The 5,865-nt window shown below is 39.9% G+C and overlaps 1 protein-coding gene across 1 annotated transcript in view; it reads right to left on the bottom strand.

The window, feature by feature from the left end:
- LOC126385252 (NXPE family member 3-like) overlaps positions 1-2,804 on the bottom strand; it is a gene marked incomplete at its 3' end in the record, with an annotated part of 35,932 nt that extends 33,128 nt beyond the window's left edge. Inside the window, exon 1 of the mRNA XM_050036863.1 lies at positions 2,752-2,804. The remainder of the gene's footprint in view (positions 1-2,751) is intronic.
- Between the last annotated feature and the right edge of the window lie 3,061 nt (positions 2,805-5,865).

The following is a 5,865-nucleotide window of genomic DNA, read 5'->3' on the forward strand; positions in this document are numbered from 1 at the left end:
GTCGGAATGTTCTGAAGATATGTGGCTTGTGATAAATGGGTCCAATATTTGCTTCCGTGACTATGGGGCGAAAGAATCGGCCATAATCTGTAATCACATTCATTTCTCCCACTGAAGTCAATGGACTCAGGACCTGCTGTTAGTCTCCTAAATGGGCGTGGTGGTCGCGAACCCCACGTGACACTGATACAGGAAACTAGCCTCGCGTCACCAGGCTCTTCACGTACAGGGAAGAATCTGGTTTCCATTCACTCTGAATTTTGTCTGGATTCTGGTTCCGGTCTAGAGAGTGGATCCGGAATTCACCACATTCACCAAAGTAAAAGTGTTCACCAAAGTAAAACTTTAAATTCTGGCGCACCATCTATTTACAATAAAAGAAAAAGGTTAACTTAATGGCTTGGGGCTTTTCTTGTAAATTATATTCTTTAAATTAAAAAGTTTCACCGCATTTTTATTAGCTTGGTGCTTTTATTTTGATGGATCCGGATCCTGTCTCTCTCGCCCTGGTTCCGGTTCCTTACCAAAACGGCCACTAAACGGCCCCAGACTACAGGAAACTGACTCACAGTGGACCGTCTTGGTTTATCCACCGTCTTTGGTTGGGCATGAGATAGTTGAGTTATGAGCACAATGGCAGACGGACAAAGTTTGGAGACAAGTGAAAAATGGCCTAGCAAAAGAAAACGAGCTCCTCTGTCTGAGGAGGCAAAGAAGAGCAAAAAGGAGAGTGATAAAAGAAGAGGAAAAACAAGAGTAATCTTTAGTCAGGCGTTCAAGAGATAGTGGCCAGTGGCCAGCTCCTGTTAAGAGTTTCTTAAAGAGCGATCTCAAGTAAAATCTTAAATGGATGTAGACAGTGAAAAGAAAGCAATAGCCTAATTAAAAAGTTGCCTCTATTGAAAATGCATTTAATCTCTGATTCATTTGAAAGCTATTTCTCAAGACAACTTCTGTAATTACCTTGTCCGCTTTCATTCTGTTTATATCTTAACAGGAGCTGGCCACTACCGCGGTGCTGAAACTAAATCAATCGATGACAGGCACATCGATCACCCACCACTTCATCAGCCATAAGTCACACACATACTTATTTTTCTTCCACCAGATTTCGGTGGGTAACTTGTGCCACAGCTCTGAGCGCACACAGGGTCTTCATAAAACATAGATTTAAGATTCAATATGCACAGTAAGGACACGCGTTTCCCTGCAGAATGAAATTCGTTCNCGTAATTATGAGATCAGGATCTCGTAATTATGAGATCTTTTCTCATAATTATGAGATCAGGATCTCGTAATTATGAGATCAGGATCTCGTAATTATGAGATCTTTTCTCATAATTATGAGATCAGGATCTCGTAATTATGAGATCAGGATCTCGTAATTATGAGATCTTTTCTCATAATTATGAGATCAGGATCTCGTAATTATGAGATAAGGTGTCTAATTTTTTTTTATCCAGTGAATGCAATGCGCTTCCGTAGTTAAGAGATTAACAAGTTTTTTTATTTATTGTGAACTGTAAGTTAATATGACTTAAGTAATGTTCATGTTCTTTATTGCAATGCAACATTTGTTTAATAATTAATAAAATCCAGACATTTTTTCAGGAAGTTTTTGAAATGTTTCTTTAGTAGTTTTTGAAAACCGAAAGGTTTGAACCGAACCGTGAGTCAGGGCAGGGGGGGTTCTTGCCTAGGGTGCCAAATTGGTCAGGCATGGCCCTGCCCCTCTGTACCTCTCTGAGCTCCTTTTGCGCCACACCCCAACCAGAACCTTAAGGTCTTCAGACCAACTACTATTGGTGGTGCCAAAAACCAGACTAAAGTCTCGAGGTGACAGAGCCTTCGCAGCGGCTGCCCCCAGGCTCTGGAACAGCCTCCCCCTTCACATTCGATCTTCCCAGTCCCTAGAGACGTTTAAATCCTCCCTAAAAACCTTTCTCTTCCACCTGGCGTATCATTCAGCCTGAGCACGATGATCTTTTCTTTTTTTTTTTTTTCTTAAATTGCTGTTTTAATGTTTGCACTGTTTGCTCCGTTTTCTTATCGTTGTTTTCTACATCTATTCTATTTTTATTATTGATGTTGTTTTAACTCTGTACCCACCTATGTGCAGCACTTTGGTCGACTGCCGTTGTATTAAATGTGCTCTAGAAATAAATCCTGACTTGACTTGTTCCACTTCACTAAACAAGCAGTCCCAGTGTGAGAGAGTCATTGTCTGTTTGAAGGTGTTTGAAACACAAATAAAGGAAAATATGTGGAAACATATACAGTACACAGTTATGTTTCCGAAGCAGCAGATTTTCTCTGAGCCACCAGTCGCTAAAGGTAAAACAGAACTTAAATTATGTGCTGGCAAAGATTCAGGATTCAAGATTAACTTTATCGTTACCGTGTTTGAAAAATTTAATTCTAATACTTGATTTTATTATGCCAAATACAGCTTAAAGGAAATTACAAAATTGTACTTAAGTAAAGTACTAGCAGCTAAAATAGTAAGCATTAAGTGCAGCAAAATGTACTTCAAGTATCAAAGGTAAAAGTAATCATTATATGTAATGTTTTTTTAATTCAACAATAATTTCAAAGGTATAATAACAAGTTACTTAACAGATTCAGATTAATACAAAATATAATCATCAAATAAATAATGATGTCTTACTACAGGTAAAGTACATAAAGTATTAAAGTTATGGAAAATGAAACTCTAAATATATTTAGTTTTAAGCATATCATGTGTCTTACCTTGGCAGAGGTTCACTTGGTGAGAGCACAGTAATGTCCTGTCATACGTTTCTGTCAGCATGTCTCACATGTTGTTTTTGCCTTATCTTTTGAAACACTCCCATGTGCCAAAAGAGCCGCCCCAGTAGGATCAGTTTCTTTGACAGACATTGCCTGCAACAGGTTCCAAACAAGTTGGAACAGGGGCAACAAAAGATTGAGAAAGTTGTGGAATGTTTGAAACGTTCCATGAGTGAACAGCTTCAGTGATAACAGATTGGGTATGAGACACAAGGTTCACCATTTTGTGAAAAACTGTCTGGGCAGAACGTCCAACAGTTTGCCATATAAAACCAACCAAATAAAGTTTAATATTCCGCATCATGTAACATTTGCCTTTGGTGAAACCATTTTAATGATTTCTGTTTAATAAGGATAGTCATCCAAATGAAAAGGACAGCCAGCTGTTTTTTATGGAGCAGAAAAATAACTGTAAAGAAATTAGCTGGCATCTAGTCAAATGTAATAAAACAAATAAGTGTTGGCAGTCACAAAAATAATAAGGAGAGTTGGTGGCGTGCCATAAAATTCTTGAACCCATCTCAACCTAAAAGAATAGAATTAATTCTGCTATATTGAACTACACAGCATAATTTAATCTTTGCTGGCCTACTGAATCCTATAATTTCCTGCACACACTACATGATAAAACCTTTTTTCTCCAGTTGTTGGGAACAGGAATGTTATTTCTTTACATTTCTAATGCCAGTTATGGCATTTCTTTGGAGTAAGGCAAAGGAACAAGCCGACCATTTTGATGTGGTCTGTGAGCTCCTTCTCTACAGCACCTCCTCTGTGTAGACCCTCCTCCACTGTACCTCGCTGTTTTTAATTTATTGACCTCCTTTCTTTTGATGTCCCTCTGCAGTGTTGACCTCTCAATATTTTTGTCTTTTGCCACTGTTATGATTTTCCACCCTTTGTATAATTGACTGCCGTCTCCATGAGCCTAGAAACGGGGTGGGTCAACTTACCCACTGGCTCATGTTACCCCACTCTCCCCTATGTCAGCACTTTACGTACCAATTGTTTTCACAAATACACAGAAGAGAGGTACATTAAAATGAGTTTTGCAAAGGCAGAGTTCAATGTGGACAATGTTGAGCTGAGTACTTAGATGAAACAAGTGTCCAGTACTTTTTACAAGTACGAGTATCATCTGAGTAAAATGTGTTGGGATCTTAACCTTAACATGAGCCTGACCTCGTAACAGATCTCCAATCAAAGTATGAAAATGGCTATCAGAAATAATTGAGAATAATAATTATGTTAAATAATGTGATTTAATTTACATTAAATCACCTCGTGGGGCACCATTCCTGAAAAGGGAACAATGATAGCCAGTCAGTGATATCAGTCTCATAAAATACACTAAACTATCAATTTGGAACCTATGATTAATAATTAAAATAATAACCTTAACCAAAATGACCATATTAATAGTAAAGGCTGAAGGATTTCAGGGTTCTTGACATAGCAGAGGATGACTCTTCATTCACTCTTGTGCAATATTAAACAAACAACAGGTATGATTCCAAATATATTTATTCATAAAGACAACAAAGCAACAAAACACACAAATTCTAAGTAACTAACAATACATGGGTGTGTATATGTGTGTAGATTTGTGTGTGTGTGTGTGTGTGTGTGTGCGCGAGAGAGAGAGAGAGAGAGAGAGAGAGAGAGAGAGAGAGAGAGAGAGAGACACAAAGGACTACAAGGGGATGGCGGGTTGATGGGGGACAGGGCACCGATGTGGCAGGCCTTGGGTATAGTAGCTTAAAAAGGATTCAAATTTCAAATAAGTCATCAACCATCTAAGTAAATCTTTTTTATATAGCACCTTTCACAGTTCGAAGTCACAAAGTGCTTCACAATAAAAATACAAACAGTTAAATAAATAAAAAACAGCAAGTACAAACAGAGAGATACAGTGCAACAGAAACAACAATCTATATACAATCTATATAATTATTTACAATTGTCCAAACGGCTGCCTAAAAAGGTGTGTCTTCAATTGCACCTTAAAAATATGGACAGAGGCTAAGGATCTGAGGGAGTTCCAAAGCTTTGGGGCCATGGATTGAAAAGCTCGGTCACCTCAAGTTTTCAGCCTTGTCTGAGGCACAACCAGGAGTCCCTGGTTAGAAGACCTCAGTGACCGGCTGGTGACATAAGGGTTGAGGAGCTCGCAAATGTAAGCAGGGGCTACTTTGTGGAGGGCTCTGTATGTCAGGACCAGGACCTTGAATTGGAATATAAAGTGTGCAGGGATGCCAGGATGGGGGTGATATGGCAAGACGTATGTGACCGAGTGAGCAACCTGGCAGCAGCATTCTGGACAAGTTGTAAACGGTCCAGAGATGTTTTACTGAGGCAGGTGGACAGTGAATTGCAATAGTCATCGACGATGGACCTGAGTTTGCAAGGTTTCTGAGGTGGAAGAAGCATGAGCGGGACAGAGAATTAACATGTTTGTCAAACAGCACGTTTTGGTCAAAAATTACCCCAAGGTTCCTTAGGTCAGACCTGATGTTATGTGCTAGTAACCCCATTTGGTTGACCACCTTAGAGACCGTAGAGTCATCAGCAGTAATGAGAACCTCGGTCTTGTCTGCGTTTGGTTGGAGGAAGTTGTTGGCCATCCAGTTCTTGATAGCAGACTCTCTCTGAGGACACAGTTTTGCTGTCTCCTACGATCTCAACCAAGTGGGAGTGGGGAAAAGCCCCTCACTTCGAAACAGAAGTGGATCTTGAGAAATCTGGATTTCCTCAAACCATTAGTGATCCCCCGTAACACTGAGAATAGCCTTGTTGTATCATCTGTGGTGCAGTGAATCCGTTTCACCCAAGCCACTACTAGAGGAGATGACACAATGCTGATTAAGCTGATCAGCTCCTCTAACATCTCGCGGCATTTTTCAATATATATCATTTTTAGTTTGCATGTCGACCGGTGACATTCCCGCGCTGGCGCACAGGAAATGCTTCCTCACAACAAGAGGGGAGGGGGAGGAAGAGCGGAGAGTGTCATAGCAAGAGGTAGAGCGCAGGTAGAAAGAGAAAGCAACATGG

The sequence above is a fragment of the Epinephelus moara genome, chromosome 23 (assembly GCF_006386435.1).
Source record: "Epinephelus moara isolate mb chromosome 23, YSFRI_EMoa_1.0, whole genome shotgun sequence".
NCBI lineage: Eukaryota > Metazoa > Chordata > Actinopteri > Perciformes > Serranidae > Epinephelus > Epinephelus moara.